This window comes from Equus przewalskii, chromosome 27, assembly GCF_037783145.1.
Source record: "Equus przewalskii isolate Varuska chromosome 27, EquPr2, whole genome shotgun sequence".
NCBI lineage: Eukaryota > Metazoa > Chordata > Mammalia > Perissodactyla > Equidae > Equus > Equus przewalskii.
The window spans coordinates 31,413,635-31,431,970 of NC_091857.1; the positions used below are offsets into that span (position 1 = coordinate 31,413,635).

Here is an 18,336-nt window from a genome sequence, read left to right on the forward strand (position 1 = left end):
GGTAAAACTCAGCCTGGCGTTCTTCTAAGCACACTTTGAGTGTATTAAGAAGACTTTACAAAAAATAGGTGAACCAGAGCAGATGCTTCTCCAGAGCAAGCCATTCTCAAGGAACTGACTAAAGAATATTATATAGCTCGTCCTTTATCTCAGGAAGAAGACATGCCTGTTTGGAGGTGCTAAAAATAAGATAATTTTGCATGTGGGCAAGCCACTCTGGGCACACATATTTATTTATTTTTCCTGCCTGTTGGTTTTACCTGCTGCCAAATAAAATAATCTTCTTTTTGAAATTCCAAGATAAAGAAAAACTCTCCTTTCCTAATTAATCACTTTAGGTATTTTGTTCTGCTCCACATGCATCCTCCATGGCACTCCAAGCAGACTGTTCCAACGCACACACTCAAGAGCGACTGTGTCCTGGGTTCTAAAACTCCGACCCTGGGTTCCAAGCTGGTCTGCAAGAACCAGCAAAGGCACCTGGAAAGTCTGTGTTATCAGAAGGACCCCTTGGGTTTTTTCCTCATCCACTCCATGTCACCCCCACCCACAGTGATAATGTGTTTAAGGGCAAATGGCACAGATCTTTTAAAAGGAATAGACCTGATTTTTACTTACTCCTGTTTTGACTAAAGCAGGAACTGAAACTCAAGAGACGGCTTTCTCCCAGACTTGTGCAAAGATAGCTTGCCCAATGTTGATGCCTTATTAATATTTAAGAGAATAATAATGTATGTATCTCTTTTATGGAGTGTATTAATATCCAACTGTAATGCGTGTTTCAAATTGCTTCTCCATGCAAATTCCTTGTTAAGATAATGAACACTATGTTCCTGTGCTCCCTGACAAAGTCAACTCTGGGTTCAACCCCCATCAGATTCTTTTGTGTCTTCTGCGCATCCTCTTGCCTGGAAGGTCCTACGAGCTGAATACCGTAACACGAAGCTGCCACTTCACAACCGGCTCAGACTTAACGATTTAGAAATTCAAGTGGTGATTCGGATAAATCCCTTGGATATTTCATTTGGGAAACTCCCCAGATGATTTTAGCCTTAGGTGTCCAAATGCCTGAGAGGAGGGTTTGGTTGTGTCAGCTAATTCTCGGCTTTTCTCTGTGGGCCTAGCTGGAACTGAATCCAGATCTTCCCCAGTGGGGCCTTGGTAGGACAGGTCAAGTTTAAAGATGACAGGAAGGCTGGGGTTGGCTGAGGCCTCACCGTGTGTTGAAATCATCTGTAACCATCGGGGCCGGGTGTCGACGAGGCACCAGGGGGCAGAGTGTGAAGGCCGGCTCGCTGGCCCTGGGCTGCCTTCCTCCAGGTTATCTGCCACAACAGCTGCAGCAGAACTTCACAGCTCGGTGAGGCAACAGTTGGAGCTCTTCTGGGCATCCTCCAAGTCATGACAATAAGTAAAGACTCAGCCGGACACTGGTGACCTTGGCCTCACCACTTCCTTAGGAGCCCAAGACAAAAAGACACGTATGTCATCCATGAACCAACTGAAGAAATACTCGGTTCTATCTTAGCTAGAACTGCTTGGGATTCTTTAAGTTTGTGCATTGACCCACACCCTCTGTCCTATTTCCTACAAGTGACTCAGATCCTGGGTTGCTGGCTTGGAAATTGTACCCAAGTGGTTGCAGCTGACTGTGGCTTTGCCAAGTAATTGGATGGCAGTTTTGATCCTCACTCAGATTGGCCACAGCTTCTACATGCCACTATCGGGGGAAAATATGCTCAGGTGTCATTTTTAATGGCTCTATAAAAATACCAGCAAAGGCGGAAAGAAGCGTAGTTGCATAACCCTGTAATTAATGTATAGACTTTTTCATTACACGAAAACACTGTCTACACGCTGTCTCTGCACACTTTTACTGCAAAGCAGGTTCCCAGGAGGACAATGCTGCTAACTTCTCTCTCCATAGCACACAGTTTCATTCTTTTCTAAAGCTTTGTGTTCCAACAGAGGTGTTATCCAGAAACTTCCATGCCGTGCTGACAATGACCTCAGCAATGATTTTTAAACGGAGGCATGGACATCAGAGCATCATGGAATGAATATAACCTGCCTTTGGCAAATCCAACGATTTGAAATAACTGGAGAGCTCTGCAGGCCCATCTGTTCTGGATCTTCTTTCCTGGACCCTCATGATGGTGTCCACAGTGGGGCACAGTTGCTTATGCACTAGTCCCTTGTTCCTCCGGGTAAAAATGCAGGTCAAATTTAAGTCACCACAAGACTTGACTTTATAGCCAGACAAGAGTTTCAGTATTTATTTCTTAACTTTCCCTAGATGAAGATGTATTGTTCGGTGGGGGAACAGGATTAAAAAAAAAAAAAAAAGAGGTAGGCATTGAAACTCACCCATCCAATGAGCGCTGAGTAATGATATGAAAAGTTGTTTAATGATCGTTGTTTCAAATATAAGACTTTACACTGCTCCACTACTCGAAGGGCGGCCTGTGGGTCAGCAGCAGTGACATAGCATGGGAACTTGTTAGGATCAGATTCTTGGGCTGTACTTCAGACCTACCGAATTACAGTCTGTGTTTTTATGAGACCCCCCGACGATTCCCACACACATCCAAGTTTGAGAAGCCTTGCTCTGAGGGAAGCCTTGCACATGTAGGAATTTGGTAAAAAATATGATATGATCATTGTCTACATTCTTTCAGGTCCCTTTTTTCCTCAGAGCTTTCTGAAAGGTCAAACTTTTCTACCTTGATGCCTTGGCATAATTCTTTAAGCCCTGGATGTTTCTAGACAGCAGAGACCCACAAGAAGCATGGCTCGTGCCCTCCAAGATAGAGCTTCCCTGCATTGTCACTCGGACCTCTCATCTCAAGTGCTGGGGTGGGGTCAAGTTTACGGTTTGAGGTTTGACACACAATGTAGGGAGGGAGGCTCCTGTGCGCTCCATCTACCAGGCTGGTGGCCACATGTATATAAACAGAAGGCTTTTTTCCTCCAGGGGCATCAGACTCTCAGTTTTCACCTAGTTTGCAGTTTGGAAACACATTAATCCTGTGAGCTCTTCCAGACACACACCACGTGTTCCTGTGGCAGCACTGCAGGTGGCCTCAGCAGTCCTGCCGTGGGCTGTGGTCCCCATGGGTTCCCTGCCTCTGTTCTCCAGCCTCGGCCTTGCAGATGTCACGCCCTGTGCTTTGCTCCCAAAGAAGGGACCCAGCCTTCTATAGTAGCCACTTGTAACAGCCAGACCTCCCCGAGTCCAGAGGCCCCATTTACACAGGCACCCAGGACTGGGGCGGCTTCTTTCCGATGTATCTGGATCCTTTTAGGTCTGCCTTGGGCCAAGAATCTTGTTTGGAATAGTTTCTCCTTACAGAACTTTGGCTCTTGTGCTTCTGGTGCCATTTGAAACCAAGAGGGTAAAACTGGAAAACCTCAACAAACCGTCTTTGAATGTTAGAAATGTTCAGCATTCGAGGTTTGGTCAAATGATGGAAAACATTCTGAGTTGGTCCTGAACTTTCCAGCCAGCTCCTCCAACCTTAAGTCTAATTTTAGCCTGAGATCCAGGCAGGGAAAGCTAAGGGAAATGAGGAAACTAAAATTACTCTCTGAGTTGGAGAAGCCAGAATTCACATTGGTAAGATAGCGTAAGATTTAATAATTCGGTTTATGTGGCGAATAACGAGAGTCCTCAGTCCGATCAAAGCACCTGGCCTCAGGAACTTTGGACTTTTAGTTTAACTGCTACTCATTTTCCTGGTGGTAGGCAAATTAACAAACTTCCATCTGACTCTTTACAAACCAAAGTATAATGCTACCTTTTACACCAGGGTGCTTGAGGATCAGTAATTTTTGGACTATGCAAAGTGGTTTTGAATGGAATAAAAAAGAGACTTGTGGTCGATGTTCCAATATGGAAACATGCAACATGTGAATTTTAATACTTGCACTTGCCAGGTATCATAAACTCATGTCATCAGGCCCCTGAATTAGAGGTCTGGGTAAGAACGAGTTGAAAATATCCTCTGCCGTCGATGCTGGAGAAATCCTTAGTGTTCATCACTTAATTTTTGAATTAAATGTTCTTTTGGAAGAATATCATCTAGCCCTACCAATGCAGCCTGCAAATTCTTACAGAACCTCAAATGTCAAAATTAAAAACCATCAAGTCTACTGAGAAATCGAATATTGCTCTTAAAATTGCGCGGTGTGTGTTTTAATTTCCTCCTCTTTAAATTTTCTTCCTATCCTGTTGCCAGTTCAGAAACTGGCTGGGTTTCCAGGAGGAGAGGGGGACAGAAGATCATGTCCATGTTCTGGTTCTGATTTCATCTTCTTCTCAAGTTTTTAGTTTATTCAAAGCAGGGAGAAGAAACTGAGACAGCACTGGATACCACACCAGCTACACTCCAACTTTCAGAACATGACCCCTCAGACTCTGGGGCTGCCTGTGATGGCCCGGCTCATAAAATCATCCCTGGGACTTGACATCTTTGGAGATATCCATACATATTCACATTTAAGTGAAGATACTGTTTCCCACAGAGGACTTATATCTGAGACAATATTCCCTTCAGGACAAGGGAGTTTGGAGGAATGCCACACTTTAGTGGACCAAAAGTATTACTGGGAGGTAAAATGGAAGAGTGGTCAGCTGGGTTTCCATCATTAGGGGGCAATGATTTTTGCACTCAGGACACATTAGAGCTTTGATGGCCTTGGGTTATAATGGAAGTGTTATTCTTAGGTTGCTTTTTCAGATTTTACCATTGACAAGTCTCAAATTTATATTGAAATTGGAGACTCAAGGACATTAGTTTCCTCCTACATGGAACCATGGTGTGAACTGGAGCTCAAGATTTGACTCAGACTCAGGGTGGTTGTTCAACAGATGTTAGGGGCGTTCAGAAAATCAACCTAATGAATGTTGAAAGGCCTGAAATTGTACCCAAATCACCTGGGACTCTTAAAAACAATCCTGAGCTCCTTGAGAATATTGTTTCTGATGTCTACATTAATATCATTGTCAATGAAAAGATGTTCAGGGAACATGCACTCTGCCAAATTTTGCAGGTGACCTTCACCCTATTCCTGCTGTGCCTGTGTCTTTAAACAGGAATCCATCATGGTCCTTTTGACTGGTCTCACTTGTCAATTCCTCCTTTCTTAAAATCACGTTTCTGTGATCAGTGGGCCTCCTCTCTCTTAACTCCTCTATCATGGCGATGGCCGTAGCCATTTATGTATGTATGTATGCATGCACTTAGTTTTATCCTCACTCAAAAACTCAGGTCTAAGAGCCCTCTTCTTGCATGTCACTATCCATATGAATCTACATCTGGGTCTCTCCCACTCCATAGTCGGGCTGATGACTTGTATCCATCTCTACATCCGGTGTGAGCATGCCTCTCAAGGGTGCCCTACATCATAGCGATGTTGTTTTCCTTCAATTATTCTGTTATCACAACACGAATTCACTTGTCTTAATCTTTGGCAGAATTACTCAATTCCCCCTTGATTCCTACATTTTTGGTCTCTTCTAATCTTCTCCCTAGGCTTTTTCAAATGTCAAGAACAGCCCGTTTGCCCTGGAACTGTAGTTACTTCCCTGGGTATTTATTTCCTAATCTCTGGCTAGGCAGACCCGGTCCTGCTCAGAAGAAGGCTCACAGTTTTATGAACCATTCCCATAAGAAATGTATAGCAGACACCAAACGATAGGTATGGCCAAGGTTGGGAGCGGGGAGAGGTGAGCGAGACTTCCAGATGCAAAATTTAAGGAAGCACTGACTATCAGTGTCGACCTTGAACTGGCGCCACCCTAAGAGTGAGTGTTTCCTTAAATTTTACACCCAACATGCCTCACTTGTTTCATCCTAGTCCTGTCTCTGGGTCTGGCTCACAAAACGGAACAGAGACTGTGAGCTGGGCAGAGGGAGGTGTCTGAGTCTGGAACAAACTGTGTGGCTGAAAAGCCTGTAGCCACGGAATAGTGGAGTCTTAAGCTGGATCTTTACAGATATATGTTTCATTTTGCTGGCACTAGTTGTGTACATTTTGGATCTATAAAAGGGCAGGGAAAGCAGTAACGATGGGGGAGAGTCCTGAGGCCAAAGGCAGATCAGAAATAAACTCAGCCACCTTGGGAGCTAATGAGAAGCTCAGCCTGGTGGGAAAAGAGGAGTTGATGAAGGTGATGAGAGAAGGACTCACTTAGAAAGAGAAAGCTTGGGCCTAGGAAAGGAGGACCCAAGGGTCAGGATGAGGCATTTGCTTTTATTTTGTACACAGTGGGGAGCCATCAAAATCTTTGGACCAGAAAAGTGGTGGGATGAAATTGGAGCTTTTGGAAAATTGATCTGGCAGTGGCACCTATGATTATTTAGTTAATCCGTTGACTCTGGAGAGCAGGAGTCTTGCCTATGTTTTGGTTATTATTGTATTTCCAGCATCTATCACTGTGCTTGGTATGTAGAAATATTTTGAAGGAATTAATTAATGGATGGATGGGTGGATGGATGATGCTTTATTAGGATAAGTGGCTGGGGAATCAGAGGCTGCAATGCTTCAGCTTTGAGATAACAAGCACCTTGAGTAAGGATATGGGCAGTGTCAGTGGGGGCAATGGCATTGTGACAGGTTGACTGCACTAACAGCCTCAGTTCTTAGCACCTCCTTGTAGTCACACCCTTTGCCTTGTTAATTGTGGTCCCTTCCCACTCTGACCCTGAGCTCAGCCTTATGATTTGCTTCAACTAATGGGAAAGTAACAGACTTGAAGCAGAGGCTTGGAAAAGTGCTCGCATGTGTGAATGTGCCTGGGCTGGTGTACTGGAAGGCGAGACACATGGAAGAGAACCAATCATCCCAGCTGAGGCCGTTCTAGATTAGCCAATAGCCAGCTGACCATCAGACACTCAGGTGAGCTCCAACCTAACCTAGAAGAACCAACCAGCCAAACTCATCCACAACCAACAGAACTACCCAGCCTTCCCATGAAGTGTGAATAATAAAAAACGGTAGTTGTTTTAAGCCATAGAGTTTTGGAGTGGTTTGTAACATTGTGCTATTGTGGAAATAGTTTTTGTTGTGGGAGAAGTGGAGATGCAGAAAGCACCAGCGCTGAGCTGCAGCCTGAGGCGATAAGGCAGAATCAGTTCATTTTCACAGTGAAAGAAAATAGAAAGCTGAAGATAGAGAATGCATATAAGAGGGAAGTGAGAGGAGCCAGGAGCCAGAGGAAGAGTGGCAAGAGATGTTGGATAAAGATAGAGGAAGATTGTGCAAGCCAAGGGAGGAAGAAATTTTAGGAATGGAAGAGAAATGGAGATAGATGCTGAAAAGAGAAACAAGAAAAACAAAGACTATGGAAAGGTCAACGGATTTGACGAGAAAGAGCCACTTGAGATCTGTTCCTTCATGACGCCTCCTCAGACTAAACAGAAGAGTGGCATCCAACTTTGCTGGTATGCAGACAAGCAGCTCCTCCTTTGCTTGAATAGAAAGTTAATGTGAACTTAATTATTACATGTATATGTTTGACCAAATATATCTAAGTTGATTATGTGGCTTTTTCTGTTTCAGTTCAATTAGAAAAATGTTTATAGAACATCTACTGGGAGAGAATGAGGAGAAGTTACATCTAAAGAAAGAAAGATTTGAGTACTCTTTGTTGCTGCATTCCACAAAACAGCTAGATTTTGAGGGTAACTTTGAGATGGGCTGACTTGAGGCAAAAGGAAGTGACTTCAAAGAGATGGACAGCCACCCTCCACAGCAGCCATAGGTGTTGAATCCTAGTGGGGTACTATGGTGGTCACCTGTGCTCCCAAGATATAATGGATGTTCCATATCAGACTGAGGGGTGAGACCAATACCACGCGGGAACTTCCGAAAAGGTGTTCAAGAACCACTTGGATAAGTGATCCTCAGTCAAGATATAAAGGGTCAAGAGTGGGCATTGAAGAGGAGGGTCTCAGGAGAAAGAATTTCAGATGTGGCTGCTCCACTCCTCTCCCCAACCCAAGTGGCCAAGGGGTAGGGAAGAGTCTGTCACTCAAGTCAAATCTAGTGAGAGGGGCTTGAATCAGACCATGCAGAGACATGTGTCACTCAGTCTGGGGCCTGAGTCACCCCTGGGAGTGCAAGTGGCCTCTTGTAAGGTAGAACAGGGGCTACATTAGGAATCTACAGCAACCCCCTCCAACGTGCCTCAGCCGTGGAATCCCCAAGTAGGATGTTGGCTTGCCATTGCTTTAAAAGGGATTCTGCCCATAAGGATGGACTGCCCAAACAAGGATATTTCAGCTAGAAGAGGTTGTGGTATGGACCTTTGCAAGCAGAAGTTGAGATGAGATTAAGAACTAAGAGCCTAGAAAAGGGCATAGCCCCGATGTGGGGAGTTTCACCAGAACGAGCCTAATGGGAGGGCCCAATGTACAACTCATGAGAATGCACAAGAGAGAAACCATGTCAAACATATATGAGGCCCAGAAAGAGCCAAGCCTCTTACAACAGCAGCTTACATGTAAGTACCTCCTAATAACCCCCCCCCCTTCACTTTTGCAGCATGGTGGTGTGAGGACCTTGCTTAGCAAGGGCTGGGGGTGGGTGGAGAAACGCTGTAGGAAGAAAGGAGCTGGACCCCACTCCATTAACCCATCGAATCCCTCAGCCCAACAGGCTCCAACTGTGGCCATGGGTGTTGAATAAAGTTTGCAGTTTTGATTATTTGGGACTTGGTTTATGACTTACAGTGACTGTACAACTTTTCTTATCTAAGCGAGGGGCAGGGAAAGGATCACTCACACTAAATTGGCTTAAAAAGACAGAAGACAAAACTCAAGTGGCTTTTCAAATGGTAGAAACAACCCAAAACGTCCATCAATGAATAAATGGATAAACAAAATGTGGTGCGTCCATACAATGGAATACTATTCTGCCATAAAAAGGAATGGAATTTTGATATCTGTTACAACCCGGATGGATCTTGAAAACATTATGCCAGACACAGATGGATATATTGTATGATTCTACTTACATGAGGTACGGAGAATAGGCAAACACAGACAGAAAGTAGAATAAAGGTTATCAGGGAGCAGGGGGAGGGAGGAATGGGGAGTCATTGTTTAAGGGAAGAGTTTCAGTTTAGGAAGATAAAATATTCTGGAGATGGATAGTGGTGATTGTTGCACAACATTATGAATGTGATTATTAATGCCACTGAATTGTACACTTACAAATGGCTAAAATGATAAATATTACGTATATTTTACCACAATAAAAAAATCAAGTGGCTTTTAGATTAGATCCAATGAATTCTTTGTGTCCAAAATAACTAGTTACATCTGCAATGAAACTCTTGTACATTGGTCCCCACACCTCTCGGGTGAGTAGCAGTGACGTTTATTTACTATTGTTTGTTCCCCTTTGCAATGCTGGGTTGGCCAGTTTAAAATAGATACAGCTAAGATCTGACTCTTGCCTTTAGGGAATTGGGTCAGTGTAGTTTGCCTTATGGCTTGAGACTCTTGGGATGGTTTCTTTAATTCAGTGTGTGACACAGTTAATATAATATTTATTACCTGATACACATTTACTAAATCTATATTATTTTTATGGTAATTGGAAGCAATCAGAAGACTGCCCAGAAAAATGGTTCTTCAGAAAGTTTCTAACTTTGGCTGTACCTTACATGGTAGTCTATACCTTTTCTTGCTTCTAGAAGAATCTAGAGTTGTATCTTAAGTTGAGAAAAATGAAACTTCACAAGACTCTTTTCTTCTAGAATATAAATTAGCTTGTGTTAAATTTTGCATTGAAAACTATCTAGACCCACACACTCAGATACTCACACAAACACACACACACTTGAATCCAGAATACTGATTTCACCTTTGGCTGTACTTGGCACCAATATTCCGGCAAGCCCAAGCACATTATCTTTCAGTGTCCCTAGTCCCCATAGTTAGTCGACCACACAGAAGGCAGAGTAGAGGGGATAACTGGCTTAATGATAAGTCAAATGATTAATCCTTTTTTCTGCAACATCTTAATCTGCAGAGATTACCATGTTTGATGCCTGAATTATAAATACACTGCCACTCGTGTTTAACCCTACACAGTATCTTTTTCCTCGGATCTACTCAAGTGTTCACCAACAGCCTTCTAGGCTTCTAGCTCCTAGGTCAATCAGATGGAACCATGGAAACATGCTGATTAAATTGTTTTATCCTCCTTGGAATGGCGTGTCTCCCAGTGCACCCTTTTCAGGGATGCCAATGGAAATTGACAATAAGAAATGGAGGTATGACATCTTGTTGACAATTATGTCCCTGTGCTATGATGTTTCTGGGACAGTGCTGTCCCTGCACTACCTAGGACCTGGTTATTAAGGTGGTGAGAAGTAGGGATGAGTTCTTTTACCTTCAGAACCCTTCTTCTACTAAAATACATATCTTTTAACGCCACGATTTTCATCATTATTCATATCACTCGCTCAGTGAATAAATGCCCTTGAACTCATTCTCTTTTTAGGGTGGACTGAAAACATTTGGAATGCTTAGGTGATTCCACTGTGCTGCAAGACCTTGCCTTAAGGGAGGAACATATTTTTGGTCCATCGCTTACTCTCAAGTTCAAGTTTCTCTCTGCAAAGGACATGCTTCTGTGATGCAGTGAGGGCAGGGGTGCCACCTTTAGCAAAACAAAACTAAAAAGGATGCACCGTTAACTTTGAATTTTAGAGTAAAAATGTATAAGTTTTTAGTGTGTCCCAAATATTGCATGGAAGATACTTATGGTAAAGAATTATTCACTGTTTAACTGAAATTCAAATTTAACTGAGTGTTCTGTACTTTATCCGGCAGTCCTTGTTGACGGCCAAGATGTGGGATATGCATGTGTACACATATCACCTAAGACAGAGGCAGCTCTGGGATAAATTTAGAAGATAATAGAGTACGCCACCGGATTTCAATCACTCCGGGTGGGTGTTGGGGTTTTTCTTCTGTTTTTGTAGCCCTTTCAAGGCCCTAGAGGCTCACCTTGCTAGTGGTTTGTCCAACAGTAAGAAACAATGGCAAAAGGGATCATTTACCTTGTTTTTCCATGCTGAACTCACCTGCTTTCTTGTCCAGGAGGACTTGCTGTGGTATTATTCTTCTCTGCTCCTTTTCCAAAGGAGAACCCGGGCGTGTTAATTGCTAGGTGGCAGCTACACTAAATGCAAGTGGACGACAGCTGGGAGCCGCGCACGTTCTGCAAGGAGAGGTTTGGGTTTCCATTGTAGTGAGCGTCATAATCTTGCACCCTTCCATCTGCACGAACTTTTGTTTTAGGTCTCAAGCAATTGGCTAGAGTTGAAAACATAAACACCTCCATGCGCTTGCCCTTATCATTGTTTTTTTTTGTGTGTGTGGGTTTAGGAAATACACCTGAGAGACCAAAGGCACACAATGAACCCAGCAATTACCAACCACCATGGGCAGGCGGCAAGCACTCAAACAACAAAACACCCGAGGATGGGCTGCTGCCGGCTCCTGACTTTCCCCATGGTGCTGGGGGCCCCTGGCAGGGGCTGGCTCCAGATCTGAGTCTCAGACTCCCTCCCACTTCTGTCCTGGGCCAGCTGATCTCCGTGCTGCCAAAGATGGGGAACTTAGGAAGTTTCTCTCCTGATTTATTTTGAGTAAACAGCTGGTACAGGTCACGCACGGACGGTGCTGGGAAAACTAATAAAGGGAAAGAGGAAGGACATAACTAGTTCGTTTGTCATCCATGAAACATTTAATTGCGAAATTGTACGAAGGAAAATTGGATCTCTCTTTTTTTCCCCAGGTATGGCTTTGGCAGAAAAATCCCAAAGGTTCATTTGAATGTGGAGACTGAGGGGTGGGGGTAGGGAGAGGCGTTTGAAGCCAACACCACCATTTCAGCCTTTGGGGGCGGAGCTTTTCATCATTCGATACATGTTTGCTGAGCACTTCTATGTATCAGGCATCATTTTAGCGAACAAAATAGACAAAACACACTTGTCCCATTTAAGTTCTGGGGCAAGGCAGTCTAGAATAAAGGTTATGAATGTGAACGTTGGAGCCATACTACCTGAGTTTGAATCCCAGCTCAGCCACTTGCTAGCTACACGTCCTTGAGCAAGCAATCAAACTTGTCTGTGCCTTGGTTTTTTCACCCCCAAAATGGGGATAATACCATTACTTCCTTCATAGGGTTGGTGCGAGGTGGCAATAATCATAATATTTATTACTTCATAGGGTTGTAGGGAGGATTAAATTGGTTAATGCCTATGATGTACTTAGAAAACTTCTTGGCACATACTAAACAGACATTAGTTCTCATTTGGTGGTGATGTTGCCTTGCTATTTAACACTAATTAATGTGCTATCTGTGGGACCTTTTGCATAAATGATGAAGAAAGGGAAAAAAGATTACTTCTCAAATCTATTATGGGAAGATTGGGCATATGTGATTTTATATTCATGCTCCCTCCCACTGAGAGTAAATGACTTAAGAAATTGTTTTTACTTGCCACATTCTACTTGGGTCCCCAAACATTAAAAGCACTTCTTCTTTTAAGCAATTCTTTAAAAATTATTAAAACAGCAGCGATGATATAAGCCATCTATTAGAACATGTAGAAAGCATGTTTATAATTTCTGAACGAGAAATCAGAATTCTCTTATTGAGTAATTGGACTGAATTATTGTCCAGAATATTCTCTGTGCTCCCCTGTGCCTCACATGCCCTGTGCCTTCACTTCTTTTTCCGCCATGAGACTGGCAGTGTGTTGGCTAGGGGCCGCTTATTCACCAGATAAGGAGCAGACACAGCCAACATGTAGCCAGCAGGCAACGTGGGGAAGAAATCAATCTCTGTGGTTGTAAACCACTGAGATTTGGATACTTTGTGGCCATAATCTCGCCCATCCTGACTGATACATTGGCTCCAACCAACATTGACCTAACTCATTGTTTTCTCTCTTTTCCTGATGTCAGCTATCGCTTTTTTGTTAGTTAGATTAGATTAATTAGATTATTATAGAAAGGCTTTATTTTTCATACATGAAAAAGTAAGGGTTGCATCCAAAACAACCCATTTTTCCTTACTAAATATAATGGATCCACCACCCATGCGTTTATTTAAGTTCGCCATTCTTTTACTTATTATTCACTCAACAGACCTTTTGATACACCTAGTGTGTGATGCTTTCTGGGCTGGGTGCTGGGGCAAGCAAGTTTAGATACGCATAGGACAGGGTCCTATCCTTGGGGTGCTTATCAAAAGAGTGGACAAATCTGTTTCAGGACATGTAGAGTTGTAGACACTACCTATCTGTTATGCAAAGTAACATTGTGTTCTACTTTGACAACCCGCCTTTAACTAGTTCTAGTATTTCATGAGTTGGTATTGACTTATTGGTTACGCTAATTTCTAAGGGTTAAACTTAAATCACATCCCTTAGCTCCTTAGCTCCTTAGCTTTCAAGGCTAAACACATGATTTCCTTAAATTCATCTCTCACCAAATGTCCCCTCACTCTCCTTAATGCTGTTAGTTACCTCTCATTGGCTATCTACACCTCAATCCTTTCTCTCTTTCGGGCAGATATTTAGAGTAACCAAAATCTCTCCAGCTTTTGATATCCCATTACTTTGTTGGAAAGGAAGATATTGCTTTCTTCTGCTGTTTTCTTTCCAAAAATGTCTAGGTGATAAACATTGCAAACGTATTTGTGATTTACGCTACTGTCTGGCCAGAACTTTCTAGATAGTGGATTCAGTCTCCTACTTTTTTTTCCTTGTCATCCACTTGCACTGGAGATTTTATATACTCTGGGGCTCAGGAATAGGGGAGTAAAATTCCTTAAACTTAGCACACTATCACTTTTTCCAGGTTCCTGGGTACACCACATATCTTATTAATTGCCAAATGACCCCATTTTTAGTGAGTCCTAAGATCTTGTAACAGATCTACACTCTAAAACAAATAAACCCAATATTTCACAGAGAATGGACAAATGGAGTTTTGCATCTCAGCCAAAGTAAGGAGTTAGACTAAAAAGGATTTAAAATAATAATAACAACAAGGTATATTTCTTCCCGCTTTGGTGACTGGATTTTCACTTGGGAAGATGTTTCTTTATACAAACAGAAAAAGAAAAGAAGGATCCTATTTGTTTTAATTTTCAAATTCATGATTTTGAATAACTTAAAAATACTTCCTTTTTAAAAAGGAAAATAAAAACTGATGAAGAAATGATAGGAAAACACTTGATGTCAACTTCATCAACAGTGGAATTCATTAAAAGTTTACTAATTATACTAGTAACTGTCATTGGTTGACCCCCACCACCGCTAAGTGCCTTACACTTATTTAATTCTCACAAACCCATATTTATCCCCATTTTACAGATGAGGAAATGGAGGCATAAGGAGACTAATTTCCAAGGCCACACAGATAGAAAGTCGGGGAGCAGGTCTTCAAACCTCTGCATGCCGGCTCCACATTCTGAACAAGTCATCACAAAATAATAGTGCCCAGAATATCCCACCTCTTTACTTCTGCTCTTCGTTTTTATTCTTAGCCCAAGAATCAGCTAAAATAGGAAAGAGGAGATTTGTTTCAACAGGAATTCAAATTTCACATGCTTTGTAGAGCGGCACTGGCGTCATTTGCTTGAGGTTAGTGAAAATATTTTCACTAAAGTTCAGAGAGTCTGTAGGAGGTAGTACCCAAATTTTATTGTCTTTCTTGTCTCCACAATATGCATTATTTATAAGGTGTTCAATTATACTACAAAGGGGTCATATGTTCCCTTTGGAGATTTAAATAGCATTTTCAAGGGATAATATAAGTTGACCATGCCTAGGCCTGCGTTTGTCCAGGTCTTTATAAAACGTAGGAAGCATTTAGGTTATTTTAGGTCTTATTCAAGGAGAGAGGTGGAAGTGATTTGGCAGTTACCCAGATTGTTTGTGAAGTAATTCAAAATTATCATTACATTTTTCCTTCCTCCGAATGCCCTGGGTACTTTTTAACCACTCATGCAATGAATATTGTGTACCACCCAGGATTATAGCTATCAGAGCCCACACCTTATCTTTCCTGACAGACTGCACAATTTGGAGTGCAAAGGGCATAGCTCACTCATTGCTTTGGTACATTTAGAACTGAGAAAGTGGTAGGGATCCATCCTTTTTTGTGGACTAGTACATCAGCTATCTATTGCCATAATCATGCTGAATTGAAAACATCCAGAAGTCCTGAGTACATTTACCAATGAGCATTTATTACTATTCTTGGATCTACGAGTCAGCTGGGCAATTCTTCTGGCCTCGGCTGGGCTCACTCGGGCATCTTCTGTCAGTTGCAGGTTGGGTGGGAAACTGCTGACCTTGGCTGAGATTTCTCATATGTTAGGTGTTGGCTAGTCTAGGATAGCTTGAGCTGGGACAGCCAGGCTCTCTCCCATGTGGTCTCTCATCCTCCAGGATGCCAGCCCAGCCAGGTTCTTACAAGGTGACAGAGAGAACGAGCAGAAATGCATACAGTCTCTTGAAGTCTAAGCTTGGACCTGGCACGTTGTCACTTCTACTGCATTCCATTGGCCAAAGCAAGTCACAAGCCCAGCCCCTATTCAAGGGGTGGAGAAATGGACTGCATCTCTTGATGGGAAAAGCTACAAATTCACATTATACAGGATGAGTATACAAGGAGTGGTTGAAGAATTGGGGCCATTTTTGAAACCACTCTGCCACAACTAGAATAAATAAAGATGAATCAGAAGTGATGTCATGAAGTGGGAAGAGGAGAAAGGGCAGAGCAGCTGGTTCGGGGTCCCTGCCCTTTCCAAAGATACTTCATCGCAAACTAGTCATGTCATGTTCTTAATCACATTTTTGCATCTTCTCAAGGTTGTTGTGAGAATCCAATGGGGTAATGCACACTGAATTGCTTTGCAAATTATAAATTTCAGTGCGTATGTGAACCTGTAGTGCTATTATTCCAGTCAAGATTGGAAAGTCCTCCTGCCAGTCCAGTCATTGACAGATTCTAAATAGCACACACAGAGAATCTGTAAATCCTGATAAACATTTTTCTGCATTTACTCCAAGACTGGATCTGATGCATCCTGAGAATCAGAGAAGGTCCTACCTCGTGTACAAGGTACCACAGGAGCCCGCTCGAAATGCAGAGGTTTTAAACACACCGCTGTAATCTTCACCTTCAGGAAGAGCTGACATTTGTTCCCGCCCCGGGTGGCTCCCACACCAAAAGTGGGTGGTACACAAAACTTCCGACCCCTGCGTTTGCTTCTGCTTGGAGGATTAACAAGCTGCTAGAATAAATGAAGTCACAACATTTCCTGTCCCGGATGTTGTCAGGTCACAGTGTAAAGGGCCTTTCCTCTTTACTGCTGCCAGGGATGATTCTGTGGCCCTTGTTGAAGTGAGAAAGAGTCTCTGATGAGGATACTGGTAACAGGGTACTTTGGAGGGTTTGAATGGATGGATTTCCCCCCTCTTGTGGCACTCCTGGTGATTAAAATGGAGATGTGTTTTGCATAAATGACTTGTAAGGAGTCTCTTACATACCCCAGTGGTCTGGCTTTGTTTATGAGTCAAATGTGAATGCAAATATTTAATACATTGTGAGAAATGACATTTAGGGAAAAAAGAACCCGAACTGATTTAATATGTGTAAAGGGCAGCCCGCATTGTTGTCCCACACTTCCAGAACTCTTAACAACTGAGGTCTCTAAGATGGTCCATGGCCATTTTTGGTGCCTGAGAAGACGTGGGTTCCTAAATTGAAAGACCTAGCCAGCATGAGTTTAGAGAAAATTTGTGGCTTCAGATTTCATTCTCCAAAAGATTTATCACCGTATGTATAAATCTTAAACCCCAAATTACCCTAAATGGCGTTACACATGGTATGTACACCAATGGGACATGCAAACCAACAACATAGATTTTTTTCCCCCCTTCTTCTTGGCATTGACATAACACACCCTGCATGAAGTTCAACCAGCCATTCGTTTAAAACCAAACCCAAGGCATGGGCTACACTAATTCTGCACATAAAATTAATTCCTCCGAAATGGCGCTGGTGCCCTTGGGCTGCCTTAAGCCAGATGAGAAATCTCTGGTTTTGCCCTTCCTAACATGCAAGCCACTTACCTTTTCCTGCTCCACGTCCCCTTCCTGTCTTGGGAGAAGGACTAGAGATTGAAGGTGGCCTTGGAGAATCAGATCCTTCCTCTTGACTTACTTTGAGCGCCATCCTGCTGTTGGGCTGAAATGTTTGAGCGCAGGGTGGCGTGGGCTCCAGGGCTGATCCGAGAGCAAGCCTATCTGGCCAACAGCAGCAGCGATGTAGTGAAGGAAAGACAGCACTATCCTTTTTTCATTAAGCATATTTATAAACATACTGAACATGAAACATTTTTCCTTTCTTCACAGTGATGGATGATTATATGTCTACGAAATGTTTTCATTTATTTGGCGCCAGGGTAATCAAAGTCAGTTGAAACTGTCCTGCTGAAGGGAAAGAAAACAAGTAGGCGTGGGACAGCCTGTGCTCCTTCCCTCATGCTCCTCAAGGGTCGTAGCTGGCAGGAAAGCTCGCTTCGCAAAGGAACATGCTCTTCAACTGCTAATTACTCCCAGTCCTGCTCATGGCTGCCATCCACGGAGGCTGTAGTTCTGCAGAGCTTTCAAAGCCATCGCCTCCACTCTGGAAGCAGCGTGGGAGCATCGGGGCCAGCCTATGCGTGACTCTGTTTAGGCTGAGAAAGAGCCGGTCAGCCGGTCCCAGAAAACCTTTGTGAATGAAATGCGTGTGCTTTCATGTCCGCCCTGGCCCGTGTTCTGGGTCACTCGTTGTGATCTCCAACATCCTGTTTAAACTGGTGTTTTCCACGACATACAGACAAAACGATTTCTATTAAAAGCTCCTAATGACTGTGCAAAAACAGGCAACAGAGATTAGGCAGGGAAGCGGGACCGACCTGCCTCGGAGAAAAAGATAGAAAGCTGATGCTCAGTTCTTCCTTTGGATGGGGTTTTTTGGGTGCCTACGGAACCCAGGTCTTTGTTTTACAAATCCAACATTATTTTGGAGAGGCCACTGTTTTGGTGAGTTCATCCAGCCTAAACCACAGGATGGTTTTGCTCACTTTTGGTTATCTCTGGGCTTCATGGTTTGTAATATAGACCCATTTATAGGCATGAGGGTTAAGACCCTCTGTGGGTAAAAAAACCAATTTCTCTGATCTTTAATCATCACCTTTCAAGGAAATAATTTGAATACTGGAGTAGGGAGGGGACTTTCCCTTCTT

General features: G+C 43.1%; 1 protein-coding gene across 3 annotated transcripts in view; it reads right to left on the reverse strand.

Moving 5' to 3' along the window:
- The window catches only part of RUNX1 (RUNX family transcription factor 1), a 263,836-nt gene extending 246,511 nt beyond the window's left edge, over positions 1 to 17,325 (reverse strand). Inside the window, exons 1-2 of one of the 3 annotated variants that reach the window (XM_070597219.1) lie at positions 17,177 to 17,325; positions 11,102 to 11,238 (exon numbers count right to left, since the gene is read on the reverse strand). The gene's annotated coding sequence lies outside the window, so the exon portion shown is untranslated. Of the gene's footprint in view, positions 1 to 1,217; positions 1,233 to 11,101; positions 11,239 to 17,176 lie in introns of those variants that run through there. The other 2 variants (XM_070597215.1, XM_070597217.1) reach the window with 2 other exon arrangements.
- Positions 17,326 to 18,336: the final 1,011 nt, after the last annotated feature.